Source organism: Eumetopias jubatus, unplaced genomic scaffold (assembly GCF_037043125.1).
Source record: "Eumetopias jubatus isolate StellerSeaLion01/CBP00866 unplaced genomic scaffold, mEumJub1_p1.0 scaffold_8, whole genome shotgun sequence".
In the NCBI taxonomy this organism is placed as follows: Eukaryota; Metazoa; Chordata; class Mammalia; order Carnivora; family Otariidae; genus Eumetopias; species Eumetopias jubatus.
Window position 1 is genome coordinate 120,172,807 of NW_028274814.1, and position 25,606 is coordinate 120,198,412.

The following is a 25,606-nucleotide window of genomic DNA, read 5'->3' on the forward strand; positions in this document are numbered from 1 at the left end:
TGCACCAACTCCATATTTGAGAAAAGGAAATGTGTCAAACTTTTGTTCATAGATGTTATTGACATTCTGTTGGATGAAACTTAAAATCATGGCAGTTGAGCAGTCTTAAATTCAATGCTGAAGGCACAAGGAACTGCACTTCCAAAATGTAGATGATAATTCTCATATGTGCAACATCAAAGCATGTGAAAATACTGCACGGCTCAAACATCCAAAGGAATGCATGCTTATGCAAGACATGTAGGTAGTGCAAACATGCTGGAGAAACATACTGCAGTGTTAAGCCAGTAAAGAAGAGGCTTTTTGGTGTTTAAAGACCATGTGTTCTGCATAGACTCTACAGTATGTTAGACATGAATAGAGAACTTGCTGGCAGACAGGTTCCTATTTTTTGTCAGCTATATACAGATTTTTTTTTTTCCTTTGGGAGAACAAAGAAGTGTGACAGCAGCATAACGTTTCTGAGTTTAAATTGGAGTGTGAAAGTAATTTAAGCAAGAGAAACTTCTGGGTTTAAAATTTTGTATGATTATTCTAGTCTTTTTAGCTTTTATTTGAAATTTTAGTTGAATTTCTGGTTCTTGGCTTTTGAAGTAAGTCACTTCGAGGACTTGCGTTGCTCTGCATGCCACACCGCGGATCTGATACTTCCGCTGTTACGGACAACTGGCACCACACCAACCTGATGTTGCAATTCAGGATGGGAAAAGCAGAACTGGGCAAAATACATAGGTTTCCCTCTTCCTTCAGATTCAAGGAGATAAATATTAATGGAAATCTCGATGGCTCTGATTTCTGTGGAGAAAAGATTTGTCTGGCTGTCAGGGACTCAGATTTTAATCCTAAACTATGCAGCGTTCTCATTTTGGAGGTTCTCCTTACTCTTGCATTTGTTTGCTTGTTTGTTTGTTTGGGATTCAAGGTGTTCGTTAGGGATCAACACCTATGCAAGGAGGGACGAGAAGGAGGGTCGGACAGAAGAGGTGTCGGACTGTGATGGGTCCTGACGAAGGTTCTGTGAACCCAGTGGGGAGCTCTGGCGCAGGTCATGCTCCTAGACGTCCCCTGCTGGCAGCATGACTGGCCCTTTGTGCCCCACACTCTCCGTCACTGGATGCGGCTGCCATGGGAAAAGCAGGACCTAGTGGGGCCCCTCTCCGCAGCAGAGGCAGACAGACTCTGCAGGTGCTGACAGCTGAAGGTTGTCTGCTGACTACTCTCCTTCCTCGAAGAGAGAGACGGGAGGAGCATGTCCATGTCTCCCAGAAGACCCTGGACCCAGATTCACGCAAGGTTAACATTTGGCCACACTGGGTTTCTACCTTTTTCTCTATACCCACTTCCTCATTCACATGCACACAACACACGTTTTATTTTAGGTGAACCACTGGGAAGACAGTTTTTCCCCTGAACTTTTAGCACACATGATGGAACTTTAGCCTTGGTGTTTCAGCATGCATCTTCTAAGAGCAACGACCTCCTACATAGCCACAGAAGCGGCACACTCAATAAATCTAACATTGATCCAATTATATTACCTGATATACAGTCCGTATGTAAATTCCCCACATGTCCCCAAAATAGAATTTGTAGCTGTTTTTTTGTTTTTGTTTTTGTTTTTTCCTCCTGGACAGGCTTAATCAAAGCTCAAGGTGATTATATTTTTAAGTATTTCTTCTGCCCTTTTATCTCCCTTTTCTTCTTCTGGGATTATATTTACTCCTTCACTTTTAAATTACCTTTCCTCCTCTCCTCTTTCCTATTGTTCCACTCCCCAATCTATTTTACACTTTGAGGTTTAAATGTCTTCTATTGGGAGTTACAGTATAATTCATCATTTGCATCAGAGTCTGAACAGCATCAAACTTTTATATGTCACTTGTACTTGGACTGACCTCTTTTAGCTACTCACTGAACATTTGTTCAGTAACAGTTAACACAATATTTATTCTGCAATAGCTACAAATGTAAACGACAACTCAGAGTTTGTAAAATGAAGTTTAGTGGCAGTTGCAAGTAACTGAATGTTGTTTGCGTAAAATTGGCGATTAGGATCCAAAGCAGAGGCGCAAAGGTACTAAGTACCTACATATACTATAGAGCTATAAAAATATTGGGGCTAGGGACATTCTCCAGGACTTATGAAGAGATGGTTGAACCAATGCTACTATCCTGACTAATCCCTGCAGCCCTGGAAACTCCCTGACTGCCTCAGCTGACAGAAAGAAATAATGGGAGAAAGGGCAAGAAGGTAGGAAGAGAAGCCCATTGGAGTTGAAATTAACAGCTTGGCAAGGTTTTACTGTTAGCCCTCCAGAACCTGACCACCCCAGCGTTAGATCCTGGGGATGAGCTTAGGGAGCCTTGAAACAATCTGGGGTAGAGTCAGACGTCCCCCACCAGAGAATTCTGCACTGGGGTCCCCATAGGTCACCCAAAGTGCACACGCACGCACACACACAGAGCAATCCCTGGCCACCTGCCATACAGATGTTGGCTGATGGTCACAGTTAGCCAGTGATGAGCAGGGATGGAGACACCAACCAGAACTCTGCAAAGCAAACCCAATTAGTAGAAAAAAGTTTGTTTTTCCTTCCAACCCCTCCTTCTTCCTCCAGTGGCAGGAAATTTGGAATCAGGAAAGAGAGGTGCCAGTCCCTTGGGGGAAGCCTAAACTTGGGGAGCAGTGGTGGGGGAGGGATGAAGTGAATAAAATTAGAGGCTTACATGGATTGGAAGTGAGTTTTCAATATTTTACATGACTGGAAAGTTACTGGCTATGTCTGAATGACATTAAAAATACTAAAGAGAGAAGCAGTTGAGCTTGGTTGAAGGCAGGATCAGAAAAAAGGCACATCAGTATCTGACTGAATGCAGACTCTCAGTAATGTGGTTCCTCCTGTGAGGCAAGTTCTTCCTGAGCAGCCTTGAGGAGGTGAGAGGGAGGAACATATTTGGTGGGAGGATGAGAGATGGGGACAAGGTAGACAGCAAGAGCGGCGAGAACCTGGAAATGAACGCACTGACATGTGCCGGGGAGGGTTCACCCAATAAATATTTAGTCAGTGCCTGTTCTGAATGTTGTGGAGCAGTACAGAACAAAACAGTCTGAGTCTCTTCCTCAAGGAAGTTATAACTCTTAATTAAAAACTATGCAAACAGGTGACCAATAAATTATGAAGGCTCCGCATACCTGAGGAGAAGAAAGCATTAGAGCCAAATGGAGTTACAAAATTAACTTGACACTTATTTAATGATATGCAGAATGGTTACTGTGCTGCACAATAATTTCTTTTGAAGCAATTCTTCCATCTGTTCCTTCATTTCTGTTCTTATTGCCACTGCGCTCTTTGGGTTCTTGTTAGTGCTTTACGAAAACTAAGGTAACAGCCTTCCACTTGGCCTCCCACCTTTGGTGCAGCTTCTATGATGCTGCTGCATCAGGATTCCCAAAACCCAGGCTTTTAAGTCAACACTGGCACAAAAACCTATAGTGACTCCTTCTTGATAAAAGTGAAAAACAGAAGTGAAAATGTCCTATTCCAGAATTCTAGGGCAATTGAGATCAGGTATAAACTTATCTTTTCAACTTAACCCTCTACTACTCTGCCATGTGCACCCTAGTACATATGAGTAGATGCATGTGCATGCCTAAACAGTGTGTTAAGCTGCTAGCCATGCCATGAACATGAATTGTGTGTGCAAGACCCTATTGTATCTTTGCTCATATTATTTTCCATGCTTCTAAAGCTTTTGCCTTTATTTCTGTAGTGTTTTTCCACGATTAGCTTCTCTTCTTGAGCGTTAAGATACAAATTTCCAAACATTTTGGGATACCTCACAAAGATGGCTCATACAGCTATCACACAATATGAGTCAAACTTTATCTCCTTCATAAAGAAGATGTGGTATATATACCATGGAATATTATGCAGCCATCAAAAGGAATGAAATCTTGCCATTTGCAACGATGTGGATAGAACTGGAGAGTGTTATGCTGAGCAAAATAAGTCAATCAGAGAAAGACATGTATCATATGACCTCACTGATATGAGGAATTCTTAATCTCAGGAAACAAACTGAGGGTTGCTGGAGTGGTGGGGGTGGGAGGGATGGGGTGGCTGGGTGATAGACATTGGGGAGGGTATGTGCTATGGTGAGCGCTGTGAATTGTGTAAGACTGTTGAATCACAGATCTGTACCTCTGAAATAAATACATTATATGTTAAAAAAAAAAAAAGAAGAAGAAGATAGCAGGGGGGGAAGAATGAATGGGGGGAAATCAGAGGGGGAGATGAACCATGAGAGATGATGGACTCTGAAAACAAACTGAGGGTTCTAGAGGGGAGGGGGGTGGGGGGATGGGTTAGCCTGGTGATGGGTATTAAAGAGGGCACATTCTGCATGGAGCACTGGGTGTTATATGTAAACAATGAATCTTGGAACACTGTATCAAAAACTAATGATGTGAGAGGGCGCCTGGGTGGCTCAGTCGTTAAGCGTCTGCCTTCAGCTCAGGTCATGATCCCAGGGTCCTGGGATCGAGCCCTGCATCGGGCTCCCTGCTCGGCAGGAAGACTGCTTCTCCCCCTCCCACTCTCCCGGCTTGTGTTCCCTCTCTCGCTGTCTCTTTCTCTGTCAAACAAACAAAAAAACTAATGATGTAACGTATGGTGATTAACATAACATAAAAAAAACAACAACTTTATCTCCTTCAGCTACCAAACAGGCCCTCCTTCTGTGTTCCCGATCTCAGTTAGTGGGGAAACATCACACTATTGCCCAAGTAGATGCTTACTTGGTAAGTCATCTTACTTTCCTCTTTCTGTTTTACTATCATATTTAATTAGGTCAACAAGGCTCATAAATTTGATTTCAGTTCCCTGATTCCAAAATGGACTTTGGAATCTGACAATAGTATCTACCCCAAGTGTAAACATTATATGATTGCCTAGCACAGGTCTTTAATGACTCTTAGTTTTCTTCCCTCATCACTGCTCTAAATTAGGCTCATGCTTATTTATTTTTATTTATTTGTTTGCTTTGCCCATGCTTATTTAGAAATTGCATAATATTGAATCCTTTGGCTGCTAATCTTTTCAACTTCCCATCAAGATTCTTCTTTCCTCTCTCATCCCTTTCTCTTTCCCTCACTTCCTTCCTTTTCCATCTTATTTTAAAAGGGTTTATGTCTGTTAACTTATTTATACCACCCCCACCCCAGCTGACAGCTACTTTTCAGAAATATATCTAACAAGGTCACTCAAGTAGATTGAATTGTTTCCAACTCTTCACTTTCTTTCTGTATTAGAACTATGCGTCTGTGCTCTTTGCCAAGGGATCTGCATTGTATCCCACTGTGATTGAGTTACTTCTTCATCCCATTGATGTTGGCCATGTACTTGCTTGGCCAATGGTACAGGTAGAAGTGTCAGTGTGGCAATTTATAGATGAGGCCTCACCCCACCTTTACTGTTATCTAGTAAACATCTATGTCCTACATCCTTGCTAACCCTAAACTAAGTAATTCTTTATTTTAGAAGTATAATTTTGGGGGGCATATCCATTTTATAACTAGTATAACTCCGTACCTTTGCTCCTGCCATTCCCTCTGCCAAGAATACTGTTTTTCCTCTGTTCTCCTGTTGAAATTCTACCCTTTCTTTAAAGACCCTTTTTAAATATTGCCTGTTCTGTGAAGCCTTCTCCAATGCTACCGTTACTCCCAAGTCAAAATTAATCATACCTTCTCCTAGATTTTTGTGGTAATTTGCATATGATTCTGTTATCGCTAGAGATATGAGTATCTGTCTTCTTCATTAGACTCTCACCCTTTCAGTGAAGAAGCAAGGTCTTAGCCATCTTTGTCTCTTAGGTCCCAGTGAAGCATCCCATACATTGCAGGCATTTGCCAAATGTTTATTAAATTAAGTGATTTAATGAACACATGAAGATAAAGTGACAAATTCAGTGGCATGGCGTCCACTTATAAGGGACATTTGCATTTTGTGCTACATCTTATGAAGATGAAGGCTATTTTTCTATCTAACATTAATGTTGTACAACTATTTAAAATGATTACATACCAAGAACCAATTCCAGGTAGTATGTTGTGTTACGAAATGCACTGGGCTTTGTTTCTATAAACCAGCATCTTGGCTCTACTGTTAACAAGCTGTGTAACGATCGGCAAGTTACCTCACCTCTCCAAGCTTCAGTGTTCTCATCTGTAAAATGATGGTGTTGGGCCAATGATCTCAAAGTTGCTTCATAATTCCTACATCTTGCAATTCTATCTTTTGTAAGTTAATATCAAATTAGTGTCAGATTTACTTATCCGGTAAAGAAAAAAGAAGCCCAAAGGCAAAACTTAAAAAAAAAAAAAAAAAAAAGGACAACAGGACATTTAGGCTGAAGTTCAGACGGCGTCCACGCGTCTTTCATGAGTTGTCAGCAGCATCCACAAGAAGCACTGCGACTGCTTTCTCAAATTACCAGCGCTGAGACTCTTTTCCAGTAGGAACTCCCGCAGAACAGAGCTAGACAGAGAGTAGCAGGGGCTGCCAGGCCTGCAGTACCGCCGAGCGTGAATGGGAGTCAGGCACAGGCTGTAGTCTGAGAGGCAGAGTGGTGGGCCGGCATTAGGCATTCCTAACAGAGCTTCACAACAAATTTATCTGATTCAACTTGTTGAATCCCAAAGTGTGGGGAAAACCCAAGCTGGGACAGAAATTGGAGTTAGCAGTGAAAGAAGCTTTAGTCTCAAAAAAATTGGGATACGTTGATACGTTTTACTAAATACCTTCCTTGTTGCTCTCAGTGTTTTGTTATTCTGCCCAAATGCAAATGTTATTCTGCATTGACTTTCCTCTAGGAGCCTCTTAAAGCAAATCTGGCCTCAGAGAGGGCATACTGATAACATCACAGGCTACCTAGCATGCAGAGACTATTGACCCAGGACAGTGTGCTCTGTGGAATCTGGGGTGTTAAGGGAGCCAATTAGGGGGCAGCCGAACAGGTGAGGCTCTGGGACTGCCTAGTCTACCTCTGTCAGGGTACCCCATATTTTAAAGTGTTTTACACAGCCAAGAAGAGGAAGAAGAGCTCTCTCTGCTTTAAAAAGAAATGTTTGAAAACCATTGATCTAGAAGACTTTTGTAAGATTACACCACCACTACAGTTCTATTTCCTCTTAATCTCTCAGTTTTATTTGAAATATTCTGGATTTGTTATATCTGTATGGACACATATGTGTTGCCTGTGATTCCTCCTCTCTGCCTGAAACCAGCTTTGTCTGTTCAGACAAGGATAGTATTTTAGAAACTGATGGAGCCACAGGATGAAAGCTGTAGCAAGAAGGCAATAAAAATAGGAAAAGGAAATAAAAAGAGGGAAAGATATTGTATTATAATAGATTTGGGATTACATAAAAATTTCTGGGGTGCTGAGATGGCTCAGTCAAGCATCTGACTTGATTTGGTCGGCTCAGGTCATGATCTCAGGGTGGTGAGATCGAGCTCCGCGTTGGGCTTGGCGCTGGGAATGGAGCCTGCTTAAGATTTCCTCCCACTGCCCCTCCCCACTCTCTAAAAAAATAGTCCCGAATACAATAAGTTGTTAAGTCAGCATTACGATATTGGCATGGTAATTAGATCAAGAGAATAAGGAAGCCCGGAAGTCAATAACAAATTAGATATTTTTATGTCTGAAAATTGTTACCAAATTGAAACAGAGATCCCTTGTTGTCCACTAAAATCTGTTCCCTCCTCTTCCACAGTAATGAGGCTTACTAGAGACAAGATACACCAAATGAGTAAATAAATATCCAAAAAAAAAAAAAAAGATAACACCAGCTTTGCTTCTGGTTGTTTCCATGAGAATATATTGAGCTAGTGAAAGTGATGCATGTAACCTCCAGGTCACCTTCAACCTAAAAGATAGGTTCCTTGCTCTAGAATTGCCTTTTATTATTTTTTTTTTTCCCGTCTTCTCATGAGCTGGAACATCAGTGCCTGCAGCCCAGCTTTGACTACACCAGCAAAATAATAACCTAGAGTTTGGGAACTGCTTCTCAAACCTGAATGTACAAAAGAATCACGTGGGAAATCTTGTTAACGTGCAGGTTCTAATTCAATAGGCTGGAGGGAGAATTTGAGATTCTGCATTTCTAACAAGCTTCCTGGTAATGCTAATGCTGTCAGTCCATGGACCATGCTTTGAGTAGCAGTGTGTTAGAGGATGACAGAGCGACAGATGGAGGGTCCCGGGTCCTTCCAGAATCGCACAGAGCAGAGCCAATTTGTAAACCTGGACTGCGTACTTCAAGACTGTTACGTGGGAGAAGTATATGTTCTATTCTTTAAACCACTACATTATGGAGGTTTCTATTCTAGCAGCTTCGCCTTTCCTCTAATACAAACAGAATTGAAAATAAAGTAATTTCTTTTTTTTTAAAGATTTTATTTATTTATTTGAGAGAGAGAATGAGAGAGAGAGAGAGAGCACATGAGAGGAGGGAGGGTCAGAGGGAGAAGCAGACTCCCTGCTGAGCAGGGAGCCCGATGCGGGACTTGATCCTGGAACTTCAGGATCATGACCTGAGCCGAAGGCAGTCGCTTAACCAACTGAGCCACCCAGGCGCCCCGAAAATAAAGTAATTTCATACATAACATTTAAGGAAGCCTGTGCTTCCACTTGACAGTACGTCACATTGTCTCTTGTTTTATGAAGCCATTAATTTTCACAGCCCTTGCCATTCAAAGAAACCTCATTTCCTTTAACTGCGTTTGTTGGCATCTTTCTGTCAATCACGCTAGCATCCCTTTGTGGTAACTACACAAGGTATAAGAGGGGGAAATCGTGGGAAAACCTCAAGTTTCTAGCTTTGAGTCCTTGTACCCAGGTACATGGTGGTGTTACTAGCAGAGAAAGAAGAGAAAATAGCCTGACAGGACGTGAATAATTTTGAGACATGAGAAATTAAAGATGCTGTGGAACTGCACTTTAAATTTGGGGGAGAAATCCGAGGAGACATATAACCTTGGGCATCATTCGCAGGACAGGTGGGAGTCTTGGCTCCTCCACTTATCAGCTATATGACCTTGAGTAAGCCACTCAGTCTTCCTCAGCGTCCGTCTTCTGGTTAGTCATGTGAGCGATAAGAATGTCTACCTCTGGGGGAACTAGTAGGCACGCAGTGAAACAATGCATAGTACTTGGCACACAGAAGCACTCAATAAATCTTAAGTTATTTTTATCGTCAGTGGGAGCTGAAATCATGCATGGATGAGACTACGGAGGGTATGTACTGCGGGAAGAGAAGTGGTGTCAGGACAAACCAACACTTTCAAAGTGAAAGATAAGAATCATACTCAGGAGACCAAAAAAGCAATAGTCAAGACAAGAAGGAAAGTGGGGGAAACTTAGCTTCAAAGAGGGTGTGGTTAGCAGTGGTGGGAGGCTGCAGAGAGGTCTACTAAGATGAGGAAGGAGACAGGTTCATGGGATCTGGCAGACAGGTCACCAGGATTTTATGGAAAAGAGCCCGGAGGCGAGGCTGCCCTTTGTTGAGGTTTAAGTTAGAGATGAGAAAGTAGAAATTGTGATCAGAGCTATTCTTTTCAGGAGTCTGCACGGGAAGGGGAGGAGGGAGATGGAAGGTTTTAGAAAGTACAAGGAAAAGGCATGGGGAGGAGTGAGAAATGAGGACTCAGGGCTGAGGAAGGTCTGAAATATAAGGGAATAAGAGTCCAAGGGTATGGGGTGCCACTCAGTTATTGGGCGTCTGCCTTGGGCTCAGGTCATGATCCCAGGGTCCTGGGATCGAGCCCCGCATCCAGCTCCCTGCTCCTCGGGAAGCCTGCTTCTCCCTCTCCCACTCCCCCTGCTTGTGGTCCCTCTCTCGCTGTGTCTCTTTCTGTCAAATGGATGAATAGGATCTTTAACAAAATAAATAAATAAATAAAAGAGTCCAAGGGTGCTATGGGGATTGAGATGAGGTAGAGGGTTTTGCCTTTTGTGTTGGGATTTTGCTGGCCTTTCTTGGAAATTATGGCATGAGAGGCATAGTTGGAGTAAGTTTGCGGTTGATAATCTTTGTGTTAAAACAGTTGTAAGGGTCTAGAAGTTACCTGGCTTGGACTTGGTGAGAGCTGGAAACTCGTATGTGAAGTACTGGTAAAGGTCCTCATGTGGGCAAGGGCAGCTATCCCTGGGTACGAACACACAAACCTGACTATCATTTATGTAAACCTACTGATTGCAACAGCCGTAATGCACCAGGCTCAGAGACTTAAACTTGCCTATGAAGCTGCAATGGACCGTGGCTTCTCTCTTCCCACTGGATGTACTTTGTACTCTCAGACTCCCTGATACGACTTTTGTAATACAGACAGCTGATATCATCGGGTGCCCCCCTCTATTCCTGCTCCTTGTTCTAGCCTCTTCTGCTCTGTCCTGCTGCTACCCAAGACTCGGACTAACAGCAGCCCTGAAAATAAACCAGGGCAAGCAGTGCTGGCAGGCAGTGTGCTGCCAAGTCCAAATTCAGGTCTATTGAGTAGTGTGAGGATCAGATCTCCTATAGGCTTTGAGACCTGGGCTTAAACATCACTGTGCTGTTTCATCAGTGGCTCTTAAAAGACTGACTGAACATGAAAGAGAAAGGCAGATCCACTGACCATGGGGCCCCGGAAAAAAGTCTTTGCATCACCATCTAAGTGCTATTGTAGTGCAACTTGGCTGGGAGAGACACGTCTACAGAAAGGATAGGACTATTAATGATAAGAATGTCACCTAACAATCACATGAGACTTTGAAGATCCCAAAGTGATCTCACATGCATTATCTCATTTGTGAGGGGTTTTAGGTGATCTTTGGGAAAATACCCTTTACAGAGCCTGAGACTCTCGGTACCCCATGTAGTGAGAGTCCTTCTGTGGGAACTGAAAGGATTAACACACTGTGACTATTGTTAGGAAATGTGTGATAGGTCTCTGGTTGTACGTATGCGGCAGGGGAGGGAGACATGCACATGTACAAATCTCTTGCTCGAGGTCCCTTTGTTTACAATCATACTCTGTTATGGATACAATTTCTATAAAAGAATAGGAAGAAACTTAACCCCTCAGAGCTTCGTAAGCGAAGTGTGTTTGGATGTCATTATGGTCGTACAATTGCAGATAATGGTAACGTCTGTATGTTTTCCCCCCGCCAGCAACTGAACCTTGCCGACAGGGGGTCTCTTGAGTGTTCAGACACTGAAGACTCCCAGCTTTAGGCATAGGGCAGGAGCAGGGAGGGAGTCATAGCTGGATATTACTCTGTACTACATTTTGGGGGAATAAAGGTAAAGTGCTTTGGACTGGGCACCGTCTCTTAATGCCCTGTGATTCCTATTTCATGACTAAAAGAGACAAACTGAAGTCTAGCCCAGAGAAGCCCTGACGTTTCCCTTCTTTTGACAAGCCTTAAACCATGGAGTAAAGTGCAAGTGAAGCAATGGACAACAAAGGGTGCATAAATAAGAAATGTTTTCAAGACACAGGGGCGATCGCCTTCCAGTAGCACAGAAGAGTAGGCTGGTGAACCAAGTAGAAGCACTAGTCAGACTAGTCCAGCCTCTAGCCATCAGGGTTAGGGGGCACCCCTTTTGATCAAAGGCACTGGACTGACCACAAGTTAAAGGAGTGAAGCTGCCCAAACAGACAATCTCTAAAAATCATGGTAGGAAAAAAAAATGACAAGGGCAACAATGACACAGCCGTCTCTTTATCACTCTGCAAGCAGTGTGAGTGGACTGCCAGTCAGACACGAGTCTTTTCAGCTTCCTCTTAGGCATGCACAGAATGACTGCCATTAACGGCATCACCGAGAACCGGGCAATTACCTGCCAGATAAGACCTGTGGGGTCGTGGTGAAGAGATCAGTAGAACCACTACTCAGTACACCCGTAAACATGGTCACTGGAGTTGAATGATATTATTGAATGGTTTTGTTGTACTTCACTCTGAAGTTTTTGGCGAAACATTTTTCTTTTAATTCACTAAAAGGACATGTTTTTCCTGTCTTTTCACTTGTAAAATCCTTGTTGCAATAATGTTGACCCTAGATCCTTTTGTTAAATATCACTATTTATTTTGATGTAGTTCCTTGCTGCAAAGCTCTTTCACCAAACACGAGCTCAGATTAAAGATGAAGGGGATTTACTGCAACTAGAATAAGGTGCTGAACAATGCTCACCATCACTCACATTTTCAAGCTCTATCAGTGATATGAATTATATTTAGATAAAGATACAGAATTACTTTTCTTTTTCCCACTGACAGTACATATCTGCTGACATTCATGTAGATATTCAATGGTTATGTAGCACACTTAAAACAGACATTTTAAAAGCTACTATCAGTCAGGAAAATTGTTTGCATGTTATTAGTCTCAGCAAAAAAATTCCCCAAACTTGAGTCTTCAGAAAATAATGAATGTTCTGAATGCCAATTCTATTTATTTGATATTTAAAAACCATGTCCATTCTCAGAGCCTCCAGGCATGTGCATAATCAACATCACCCACTGACGTACTTCAAACAGATAAATGTACCATAAATGAGTATACAAATGAGTAACTTATGTTCTGCCCAGGTAGGGAAGGACAAAAGATATCATTCCCATGGTGGCCAAAAATTAGTATAGGAATTACAGAATTGGAGATCTACCACACATTCATCCATCCATCCATCCATCCATCCACTCATCTACTCATTCATTTATTCACTCAAATACTTACAGCATGAGCTGTAAGCATTGAGCATCAGTCAAAAAACATGTAAAAGTGCCAGTGCTTAAGGAGCTTACCTTCTAACGGGGGAGACAGATAGTAATTAACACACATAGTAAATAAGGAAATTACGTCAGAAAGTGATGTGTTGTGAAAAAAAGAGAAAGTAGAGCAGGAGAATCGGATGTGCTAGAGAGTGTCTGTGGAGTAGCCGTGTCTGTGCAGGGCAAACAGGGTGGTTAGGGGAAGCTTCATTCAGAAGGCAAGATTTGAACAGACTTACGGGCGGTAAAGTGGCCGTGCCAGCGATCTTGGCAATCTAGGGGAGAAGATTCTAACCAAGTAGAGGGACCAGGAGAGGCAAAGGCCCTCAGGAAGGAGTGAGCCTGGTGTGTCCTCAAGGAATAACAAGGAAACCAAAGGGGTTAGAGCAGCAGGTGCAGGAAGAGAGGGGTGGGGAGCAGGACAGAGAGGTAGTCAGGGGCCAGAGAAGGTAAAGCCCTGAGAGTCTTGGAAGGCTTTGGCTTTCATTTGGAGAGAAACAGGGAGCCAGTGTGAGAATTTGAGCAGAAGTGTGACATGGTTTAGCTTATGTTGCAGTGGCATCACTGGCCACTGTATTGAGAATAGTTCCTAGGGAGGAGGCAAGAGTTAGAAGGAGGGAGACCTCAGAGGCTGTGGAAGTAATAATCCAGGACAAAGAGGCTAATGGGTTGGACAGGGTGCGAGAGTAGCAAAGGTGGTGAGAAGGGGTCAGATTCTGGATGATTTTTTGAAACACAAAATAAAATGTTCCTTGTTCTCTAACACAGACTGGGAATCTGTCAGCTTGATGGCTACAGCTGTGTTCAAGGATTTCAACTTGCATAGAACCATATTCACCTATCATGTGTGGGAATGTATGTTTAACTGGCAGGGTTGGCCTGGTATGGGTCTGTTTTCAATGAGGAATTCAGAGTCCTCAAAAGACTCTTCTGCTCAAAGAAGGCAGCCAATGCATATGTATTTGATTCAAAGGACAATAGACAAGTGTCATAGGGAATGTTCGATTCTGAGTGGATTTCAGGATCGGGTGCTCTGACTAGGCCCTGGCCCAGCTCCCATAAATCAGCCTTAAGAAGAAGAAGCGTCAAAAAAAAGTTGCCTCATGAGACATTTTTAGGACATTGGGAACAAAAGGAGTCAGCATAATTGGCACTGGCAACTTCATCAGCAAGCAGAGATGATGCTATATTTTAGACATTGGTGCCCTCAACATTGGGCACTGGCACTTGGTGATGGTGCCCACATTGGCAGGCTTCAGTGGCACTGGCAGAACATTCCGTTGGCACTGGTTAAGGTGCTTTGGATGGGAAGATACTGGGCATTGTAGCCAGCAGCACAAGCATCGGTACCTTTGACATGCTGGGCACCTGCAGCTATGAAGCAGGCTTTGGCAGTTGTTAATAGCAGATTTGGCACCCTCAGCAGGTACTGACAGCACTGAGAGCACTTTTGGTAAGCCCTGGTGGCATTGCTTCAAGCTTTGGTGATAAGTAAGAGCAAGAGAGGCAGAAAAGAGCAGATGTCACATGGTCAGTGAGTGGTCTGGTTAATGGAGCACATGTGATGTGAGACACTCAGAACAAATCATTAGGAGGGATTTCAGCAAGGTTTAGAATACACAGAGAATTGTAACCCCATTTTGAAACTCTGGCTGGAGTTGCTGAGCACTCTTATTTTTATAGTGAGGGACTAATCTAAGAACTATTTCACTACCATTGGCAGTCACAATAAACAATATCTTGGCCCTTATGAAAATGTTTCTAGCCTCATAGTCTTAGATTTTTTTGGTCAGTTCAGAATTTTTAATTACCCCAGACATTGGAGTGGCTTAGAATTTTCAGCTGTACTCATGTGAATCCTCAGTAGAGAGTCAGCTCTTAACAACAGTTTTAGTAGTTATTATTTATTTAATTCAACAATAAATTTAATGCACAAAATATATATGTCACATCATCCTAGGCATTATCAAAATATAAAAGGGCCTAAGGTTCCCTCCTTCCAGGAATATGTAATTTCCTTGGGTATATATTTGAATATAAGAAAATAATTAAGTGCCAATGTTTTTATAAGCTCCAGAAAAGAAACTTGAGTGGATTGGAGAAATTTGGGAAGAGACTCTTCTATAGTTTCTCTTGGGGTTAATATATGGGAAAGGAAATGAATCTCTCTCTCTGTGTGTGTGTGTGTGAAAGTGAGTGTGCATGCACAAGAAACAGACAGAGATAGACAGAAAATGGATGAATATAGGCATCCATTTCTCCTTACTGTCTCTAGATCTAGCAGGAACACAGGAAGCGTCCTCTGTCTGGAGTGACTTCCTCAATGCTCTATTTAGCGAAAAATACTTATTAATTCTTTAAGATTCAGCTCAAGCATCATCTACCTATCCAGAAAACCTTCCTTGACCCTCATGTACTTAGCCTTTCCCTCCTCTGTAGCAGGTTTTTGGTTTTTTTTTTTCCACATAGTAGTTTAGTTTTTGACATATTTGTGTCCAAAATGTAGAACTCCTTGAGGCAGGGACCAAATGTTATCCAGTTTTGCATCCTCATCTCTGAAGCTAGCAGAGGGCCAAAACAAACTGACTGTCTGATTGAATGGATGCACGAATCATAGATTCACTGATGAACTCTGGGCATATGGGTGTTTGCAGACATTATGTGTCTGGAGTTGCCCTATTCCTTCATCTGGTTCCAATCCTACCGCGGATGCTAAGGTCTTGGGATGCAAGGTCAATTGCTATTTTGTGTCTACATCAGTAGCACTTAGAAAAGTACTCTGTCAAAAGTGGACACCAGCAATGTTTATAGATGATGATGTAATCGAGTCCCAGAGGTAAAATGCAGGGAAATCAATCTTCTCTACATCTATGCAATAATCTCTTGTACATTTGTGGAGAAAATTTCACGTTCAAAAGTTTCTACATTTACCTCTTAGTATTAGAAAACTGTAAACAACCCTTTCCCAACAAGCAGTGGCCTCTAAGTAAAGAAGCAACTGAGGGTTAAAACCGACGATGCATTGAAGAAAAAGCTTTTAACCTGTTGGGACTCTGGGGTTCATAAAAGATAACCTTAAAGGTCATCTCAAGTATATCCATTTAGCACTATGCCATCACAGATTCATACAAGTAAAGCGAAAATGTATTTTCTCTGGAAGACAAGAAGGAAGGAATCTGGCAGTTTCCTGAGTACTCATTTTTTCTGATAAGCACAGTAGTTATCTGCTAACTTAAAAAAAAAAGCTGAACTTCTTATTAAAATAGAAGATGCTAGATCTGTGGAAGACAATGACAATAGCCAGTCATTTGTCTAAAGGTGGAAGCGCTGACAGGCTATCCACAGAGCAAAGACATGTGATGCTCTGGTGATTGAGGCACTAGGGGAAAGCAGCTGAGGGCACAGACCCTGGAGCCAGGCTGCCTCGTTCCAGTTTAGACTCAGCCACTTTCTAACTGTGACCTTAGGAATTTTACTTAACTTTTCTGTGCCTTAGTTTCTTCATCTGTAAGAGAGAGAATTAATTAATTTTAATATTTAAATGAGTAACTGTGGAGTTAGCCTAATAGTACCTACAAAAGTGCCTGGCACACAGAAAATTTCTGTTTAAGTGTTGGCTGTTAACACAGGTGCTTGCCTACAGTGTCTTTCTGAGCATGCTCAGGAACATCCTGGGCAATGTGGATTCTTATGTAGTTCTAGTGTATTCACTATGGGTCTACAGATAGACCATCAGATTAGAACCCAGAGTCAAAAGATGGAAATCTGAGATCTCATTAATCACCGACAAAGAAAATTATCAGAAAGAAATACCAGGTAATGAAAAAGTGCTTAGCTTAGGGTAGGAGAATATTAACTCTGTTGCTAGTTTAGCCTGCTCCATTGAAGCTGAGTATGGGTATCTGCTAGGGTTCAAAGTATTTGACTTATTATAGCTTGAAAAGCAAAGTGATGGATGAAATTCATAGCTGGATTAGTGGCATGGGCTGTATTTCAGAGGATGGTTATTACAAATGAGAAACAAACAGCATATCTAGCCATCTGAACAAGTAAGCAACTGTTTTGGGTCACTTTCTGCTCAGAGTATCATGAGCTATTTCAAAATTCCCCATAGCAAAGAAGTTTTTAAGATGCATAGGAATAGCTTTCTTTTTAAAAAAAATTATGTTATGTTAATCACTAAATCACCATACATTACATCATTAGTTTTTGATGTAGTGTTCCATGATATGTTGCATATAACACCCGGTGTTCCATTCAGTACGTGTCCTCCTTAATACCCACCACCAGGCTAACCCATCCCCCCACCACCCTCCCCTAAGGAATAACTTTTGATTCGTCTGCCTCCTCCTCCAGGAACCCTCTCCTGATTTCCTGTACATAAGAGAGCTTCCCTTACATTTAACATCCAGAGCTTGTATTTTTACTTTTATTATAGCTCCTGCATGCTCTGCTTTGTATTAAAATCACTTGGATGTTGGTTCAACCTCCTTTGCTAGACTGTAATCTCTTTGAAGGCAGATACTGTGTAATTTCATCTTTTTTTCTCCTTGCATTGTGTCTGAAACATAAGTAGATACTCAATGCATTTGTACACATAATCAAACACAGACTTCTCACTTGAGTGCTATTGATCAAAAATAAGAAATACAGCCAAATTATATTCAACTATTAAGTTAGCACTTAATTCAATTATATGGTAAAGGGGGGGATGGCACATTCAAAATAGTGGATATGTTCTTTTATTTATTTATTTATTTTAAAGTTTTATTTACTTGAGAGACACAGAGAGAGAGAGAGAGAGAGAGAGAGCAGAGCAGGGGGAGGGGCAGAGGGAGAGAAACTCAAGCAGACCCTGCACTGAGTGTGGAGCCCCAACCAGGGCTCGATTCCATGACTCTGAGACCATGACCCCACTCAAAATCAAGAGTTGGATGCCTCACCAACCGAGCCACCCAGGCGCCTCAGATATGTTCTTTTAGATCTCTTCTGTAAATTTACATAGTTTTGCTTTTCTATGAAATCACAATGCGTTTAGCAATTTACTGGAACTGCACTCTTAAGGTCTGCCCACTCAGCTTCTCAGTTCAATTCTATGCCATCTTATGCTGCATATCTTTACTGAGCCCTTGCTGTTCAAAGTACTCTCTGTATCCACTACTCTATCACTTGCCACTTAGTTTATGGACCTGATTACATTACCCCTTAAGAGATGCAGACAGGATGCCCTCTAAGTATTATGTTTATTCATTTAATTTCTTAGATAGGAAGGCCCTAGTTATGATTTTAAACACCTTTTCTTCTAGCTCCTAATTGGTTAAAAGTAGTAAAAAAAATAATTAATTTAGTGGATAACAATCAGATTCAACAGTTTTGCCCTCTTCTTAGCTAGAGAATGAATAATTTGTTCTGTGAGAAATCCACAAGTAAGAATGGAAAGCTCACCATGCAATGCATTCATGGGCATTTTTAGCCAGAGACTTATATTAGGAAGTAAGTCCATTTTTGTTACTGTGTGGCTCCAGGCAAGAGCAATGGCAAAAATTCATTGAGTTTTGCTAATTTAATGAGCATTACTAAACAATTACAAGCAGTCATTCCTACTCTTAATTTAGTGCTTCTAAATGCCAGGTACTTCCTAGGGATTTTTAAACTTAGAACTCACCATAACCTAACACAGTAGGTTCTACTACCATCTCCATCTCATTGATGAGGAAACTGAGGACTACAGAATTTAACAACTTGCCCAAGTGACACACGTGGTAGGTGGCTAAACAAGGATCAAATTAGGTTAATTTAAAAGCTCACGAGAGTTCATTTTTGCCAAATTCCAAGTTCTTTGAAGGTGCCTTACTTGGAGTATTTAGCTTAGTCATCTCAATATCCCCTTAGTACCCTTAGTGTGCTTTGAAATATAGTGTTTAGACAACGCAGTGAGGTGGTAAAGAACCTCAGGTTAACTGCCTGGGTGTGAATCCTACTTTGCCCACCTAAAATTGAAATGCATTTATACATCCTCTTCACTCTGTCTACACCCTGTTTGTTTAATTTTTCTATAACACTTATCATTACTTGAAGTTACATATGTTTACTTCTTTTGGTCTGCATCCCCCTCTAGGATGTAAGCTGTAAGAGTACGGCGACTTTGTAGGTTTTGTTTCCTGACATCAAATCCTCAACACCTAGAAGAGGACCTGGCATGCAGTAGGTATTTCATAATATATCTATCGAATGTATAAAAGGAGGTTTACTTTGCTTATTGTGTATGCCTGCAGTAGTAATTTTTAATGGGATGAGGGAACCTCACTTTTTTCTTGGTTCACCTTCAATTTTTTAAAAAATTTAGTAAACATAAATATAGTACATAGGCTATGCCAGGCTCCATTTTAAGTACTTTACAAATATTGACTCATTTAAGTCTTGCAACACCCCTATGAAGTAGGTAAAATCAGACTCAGGGAATCTGGCCATGTTCCCAACCATTATACCATGCTGCTTCCTGGCTGATTCTTCTAAAAATGTCATCTCCATGGAGCTTAATGCTTTAAAGTTGTGTCTTCATTCTCTCCTAGAGAGTGCCCTTCTCTCTTGCCCATCTTTCCTTCCTCTCTACCCAGATTAAAGAGGAAAATAAATAAGATTATTTCAATTATTTTATTTTATTCCATTATGCTTTTCCTTCTTTGAAACAGCAATGGCTACTGTTAGTAAAATTTTTCTAAGGCCACCTTCGAGGGTAAACAAATGGTTTGACTCCCAGTGAGCCACTGGACAACTGACATGGTCTATGTCTGCCTTTCTTCTTTTCCCTGTCTGTCTCCTTCCTACTTTTCTAGAGCTTCTGGATCCCTGGCACAATCCTTCCCTTCCAGCCTTGAAAAGGGAGTTTAGTGATGTATGGAGGTTGCAAAAACTACCTTTTAAGCCTGAAACTTAAAAAAAGGCCCAATATTATAAACAATTCTTTTTCTTATGTTTAGTCATTTGGTCCTTTCCTGTTCTTTTTACAGTTTCTCTCGAAAATACACAGGCGTCCTCAGAGCCTTGGGTCTCTGATATAACACAGTATTCGCCCGGGAGGCATTTGTCATGAGCACAGACACTTGGGATTTAGTTCCACTTCTGTCGCTAAGAAACAATCTGCCTCAGGGCAAGTCATTTAATATGACCTAGACTTGGTTTCCTCACCTGTGAAAGACTCAGGAGAGATATTGAGCTGGATATTTTAAGGTCTTTTGCAGCTCTAAATTCTGATCTTCTTGAAAGAATTATGTAAGGAAGGGAAAGTGCCCAGATATCAAAGTTCCTCTACTATTACTACTGATTGCAGTATCACTCCAAGGGAGCCATTGTTCTTTATTAAATGGGGGTGAACTCAAAACTGAAGGATGACAGCTGCTGGGGACGGCAGTAAATCAAAACCTATTTATTTGCAGAATTCCTCCTCTATTTCTCTGTAAATATCAGGGGGGATTACGAGTACAAATGATATTTCAGCTCTCTGGTCTACATAATAAACTATTCCACCATAAATTCATTTAAAAGAAAACATTAAAAGACCTTCCCCCTTTAGCGTAGGAGAAATGTAGCAGTCATCTTGCTTTCTGAAACTGCAGAAAAATCTTGGAACAGAGCATCGGTAGGTATGCTAGGACTGCACTCCGCTCACACCCAGCAGTTCTTGGGATATCTATGCAGCCCAATCAGCTATAACTATTTCGTACTCTGTATGTACTGGGCTCTGGCATTTCAGAGGGCCCAGAGAACTTGATAAACACCAGCCATTCCTTCTCCCAATGTACTCCTGAACAACGGACTAGTTATTGGTCTCCATGTGTAAACAGAAAGCATAAGGCATAGGGGGGAGAGGTCACTCTAGGAAAATGCAAGCCATCAGGGTTGTTAGGCTAAGAAATAATAGAAAAGATCTGAATGATTTGCTGTCACTTTAAGATTTATATACTACAAATTGCCTAAGTTTATCACTTTAAGGTCAGTTAGTCTGTCCTTCTTCCCTATTCTCCAACAGCACCAACTGTTGGAGATAATTTCTCCTGAGAAATAAGTAAGCTTTTACACTGACCTGACTGATCTAAGGGAGCATATCTGCTTGTCACAGAATCATAAAACACTTGCAGGACTGAATGGAACTTGAAAGGACTCTCAGACACCACAGTTTGTCTCACCAAGGACTAGACCTGAAGGAAATAGAATACCCTATGCTTTGGGTTAGACTGTGGGTCCAATTGTCTATTAACTTTAAGATAGGGCCCCTAATGCTAATGGTGCATGTATGTGTGTGGGATTTTGTTTAAGAGTCTGTCTTTAACTGGATGTTCATAGGGTGGTAGGGCCAACATTGGGTGGCACAAAGTTTAAGACATCAGCTGGCAAAAACAAAGAAATGTAAGTAAAAGAATGAGGGTAGATGGAGAGTGAGTGATGGCACGGGGGAATGAAGAGTTACCCTGTCAAATGTATCTTGAGAGCTTCTGTGCCTGAAGCCTACATTTTGTCATTGCCCTTCTGAAAAATAGAGGAACAGGAATGAGCTTCTATCATTTTTCTAAGTGATAGGGAAGTAAGACTGAACCTTCCTTTCTAGACTTTAAAGAAATTACATTGGTTAAACGCTTTTTCCCTAAAGCTTATATGCATCTTCATCAACCATCAAGACTAGAATTAACACACATCTGAATTTTAAGGAACTTGCAAGAACTAGCATCTTTAAGAGCATGGTTTTAGACAGGAAGCCAAACTGGGATAATGGCACTTCCATAGTACTCCTTTAGGGCTCTGAAATAATCCATGATCCCATTGTAATAGCTATAACTAACTCTGGTCCTCTGTGATTTGATTCATTAATAAAGTGTTTGGAAACAAAACTAGTATTTTTGGAGGGACAGGGTTTGTATTCTCCAGTTTGCCAGTTTCTACCACTCCATATTGTCTTGTCTTTAGTAGTATTTGAGTTCTCAATCCCTGTCAGTTTCTCTCTACATCCCTGCTCACAAACTTTTTTTTTTGGTCAACTGTTGCTTTTGTCTATTTGTTCTGAATATGTTTTAAAAATTTATAATCCCATAATGTTTTATGGGATTGCTGATTTGTGTGTATCACTTACATCAGTGGCGTTTAGATCATGAAGTCTTTATGTGTAACTGGCACATCTCTGGGGGTCTCTAATTTGTGTATCATTGTATCATATCATGCTATTTCATACCTAACTCTTCAGACCAGAGACATGTACCTCTTTTTTGAGTGGCGATTGCAAATGTGGCTTCTAAGTCATTTAATTGTGAATATCATAGTCCCATGAAGATGGCCCATTGAAATAAAAAAAGCCCTTTTTGTTGTTATTGCTGATAGGTTATTCCACTTTAATCACAAATGTGGACCTGGAAACTAGACTCTAAAGTGGACCATTATAAAGTGTATTTGCAGTGAGCAGACTTCTGAGGTGATCCCCCAGTGATCCCACCTCCAGCTATTTACTGCATCTGTAAACACCTCCTCTTGTGTGTGATCTTAATCTAGTGACTTGATTCTCATGAATAGAATATGGCAAAAGGAGGGCATGTTACCAAAGACTGTGACTTCCATCTCCCTAGCCCTTTCTTGTCCTCTCACTTGCTGTGCTGTTGAAGCCAGATGCCTGTTGTGAGATACTTTATGGTGAGGCCCACATGACAAGGAATTAAAGAAAGCCTTCAGCCAACAGCTTATGAAGCACTGAGGCCTCAGTCCAAAAACCCCTGAGGAACAGAATCCTTCCTACAAACAACCACGTGAGTGAGCGAGGCAGTGGGTTCTTTCCACTTGGGTCTTGAGATGACTGTAGCCCTGCCAGAGACCCAGAACCAAGGACCCAGCTAAGCTCCTCCTGGATTCTTGTCCCACAGAAACTATGAGATAACAAATGTTGTTTTTATATGCCACTAAGGTTTAGGGTAATTTCTTATGTAACAATAGGTAGCTAACACAGAATCTTGTTTTTCTATGGGAATAACAGATAACTCTGTTTTGTTTTGTTTGTTTTTTGTTTTACAAAAATCTCAAACTGAAGATAGGAAAGGGGATGATTTAATCCAACCAGAGGTATTCAGTGTCATTCAGTGAAAAGAATAATTGAAAGTATGTAGCCCAACAAATACTGGTTAAATTGAATTGAACTTAGAAATGATGAGCAGCTGAAATGTAAATGTTCATTATGCAGTAAAGTAGAAGTAGGCTAGCAATGATGAGCAAAACTATGAACACCAGAAACTGTACTATGATCAAGAGTCCTGTGATAACAACACTTACTAGACATCAAATGTTGTTGAGTTTGAGTTTTGGAGAACTCCAACATTTAACTGAGGAAAATGAGCAGGGGAGGAGAGAGAGCATCAGAGAGGTAGGAAGATAGCCAGGTAATGAGGAGGGAGGAGGACAAAATAAGACAATACTGACAGTTGACATGAGTGTAGGAACCTACTAAAGCTGAAGTGGGATGAAGGTGGAAAGGGGCATATGGACTTTCTTCCCTCCCAGTTACTGATAACCTTAGCACTGGTTGTGTGGGGTGGTATAACACAGGAACTAGTTAGACCCAAGTAGGTTGAAGGATCGGTAGGAGCACAGTAAAGGGGATAGTGAGTATAAACCACTACTCAAAAATTCCAAAGATAAAAAAACATAAAATCATTTGGAAAGAAAATGTTGAAAAAGAAGTGAGCATGTGACGTAAAATTTGCTGGTGTGCCAAAATATCTTCAGGGTGAGAGACATTAATAGAGAAGACACAGGGGCTTTGACACAAGTCTTGCAAACCTTTAAAATGAAGATGCTCTGAATTTCTGACTTCCAAGTGTTATATTGTCAAAAGACAAAAGACATTATGCCTTTTTAAAAGGATTTTAGAGGATTATCCAAATACTTGGTCATATGGAATTCTTACCTGGAAAAAGGTAAATTATGTGTTGCAAACAAGTAATCAGATTATTTCCCCAAGTCTAGGGGACAGAAAAAGTCCAAGATGCTAACAGTTTCTAGGGGAGTAAAAACAAGCCACCTTCTCATGAAACTTTTGGTATGTTTCCTTTCTTAAAAAGAGAAAAGGGTGAAATTTGATCTTCAGAAGTTCTGGGAAACTTTTAGACCTAAGAAAAGACTGAGCTGGGGTTGGTGAGGAAAGTGGACACCGGGTGAAAATGGATAATTGAGCTTTGCTACTAAAGGTCAAGCATTACAAAAGACAGAGGGAAATTATGAGTGGAAGAGAGGAATTAATGTTCTTACTGTTCTAACTATGTCTATGCTTAGAATACCTTCCATGAGTTTGATGTATCAAATGTACTTGAGAACATGCAGACCTTTGCATTGGTGAATATTTCAATATTATAAAGGGCATATTACAGAAAAACTATTCTTACCAAAGGAATAAACTTTTGTCTTTGAAACTTGAAACAACAAATACAAATAAAGCATGAAAAACATGCCTTGAAGTGTGCTAACAGATCAAGATTGCATTTAGCAAACCACCTTTTCTCTGTTTAGGAACAATCTCAGGGATTCCAAAACACAGTATGTTAATTAAAGGATTTCAGGTAGCAATCATGGAATATTTTTCATGACAGATGAAGAACACAGATATTCTGAAGACTAAAATTGCATAAACAAAACAAAGAGACACAGTGTCCCTTTTGCAGCAGTGCAAAGTTAGAGTGAATGCAAATGAATGTGCTGGCAGTAAAATTACACTATTAACCATCTGAAGATTGGGCTCATTACCTAAGAAGGCAAAGCATCAATTTGTAGCATTATAACATTCTGTTTGTGCTGCTGAACACGTGTTTGGATGTTTTTACATATTCTCTACTCATTTGGGTGCATAGTAAGCACTTTCGCATCAGCCTCTTGATAAAAGCTTAATTTTGTATTGTTTCTGTTATATTGTTTTCTCTAATGGGAATGATATTCTGTCTTAAAAATAAACACTCCATTTGTTCTCCAAATAATTCCGAGTTCAGGTTCTTTTGTTCTCATTATCAAATGGCATATACACAATTACGGATCTATCTTAAGATTGAGGCACTCTTTGATTTGAAAAAATGTATATTTGAATAACGAGAGGAAAATATTCATTCAGTCGCTCATTCTTTTATTCTTTAAATGCACATGTATTGAGCTAAGCACACTGGGAAATTCAAGGATGGATGTGACACTGTCTCTGCCTTCAGGATGTTTCTAAGGCGGAAGTGGTAGAGTATTATTAGTACCTTCAGAACAGGCAGAGCTATCAAATCTCAGAGGAAAGAGACAGCAGTGTATTACTGCCTTCTACAAACATTTTTGACCACCTATGATATGACTAGCACTGCTGTAGGGGCTGGGTATATAGGAAGGAACAAGATAGTCAAGGTCCCTGAGCTTATGGACCCTCCATCTTGGGGGAGAGGTGAAAAATAAGGAAAAAACAAACACATAAATAATATAACTTCAGGTAGCCATAAGTGCCACGGAGAAACTAAAGTGGGGTAATACGAAGGACAGTGATAGTATGTGAGTGTGACATTGAGGTCACGAAGGCCTCAGTGAGGAGACAGCAGCTGAGTAGAGATTTGATGATGTATAGGAACAAGGGTATGAAAATTTGAATAAAAGGCTTTCTAGGCAAAGAGACCAGTATGGAAAGCCCTTGAGGCAAAAACGAGCTTGGTATATTCTGGAACAAAAAGAAACCATATAACTAGAGTTGAGGAAAATGGGAGAGTGAGAGATGAGGCCATGAAGGTGGGAAGGGGCCA

General features: G+C 41.0%; 1 protein-coding gene across 16 annotated transcripts in view; it reads right to left on the reverse strand.

The window, feature by feature from the left end:
• ANKS1B (ankyrin repeat and sterile alpha motif domain containing 1B) overlaps positions 1-25,606 on the reverse strand; it is a 1,102,644-nt gene that overhangs the window by 284,553 nt on the left and 792,485 nt on the right. The gene's annotated exons all lie outside the window — the stretch shown is intronic.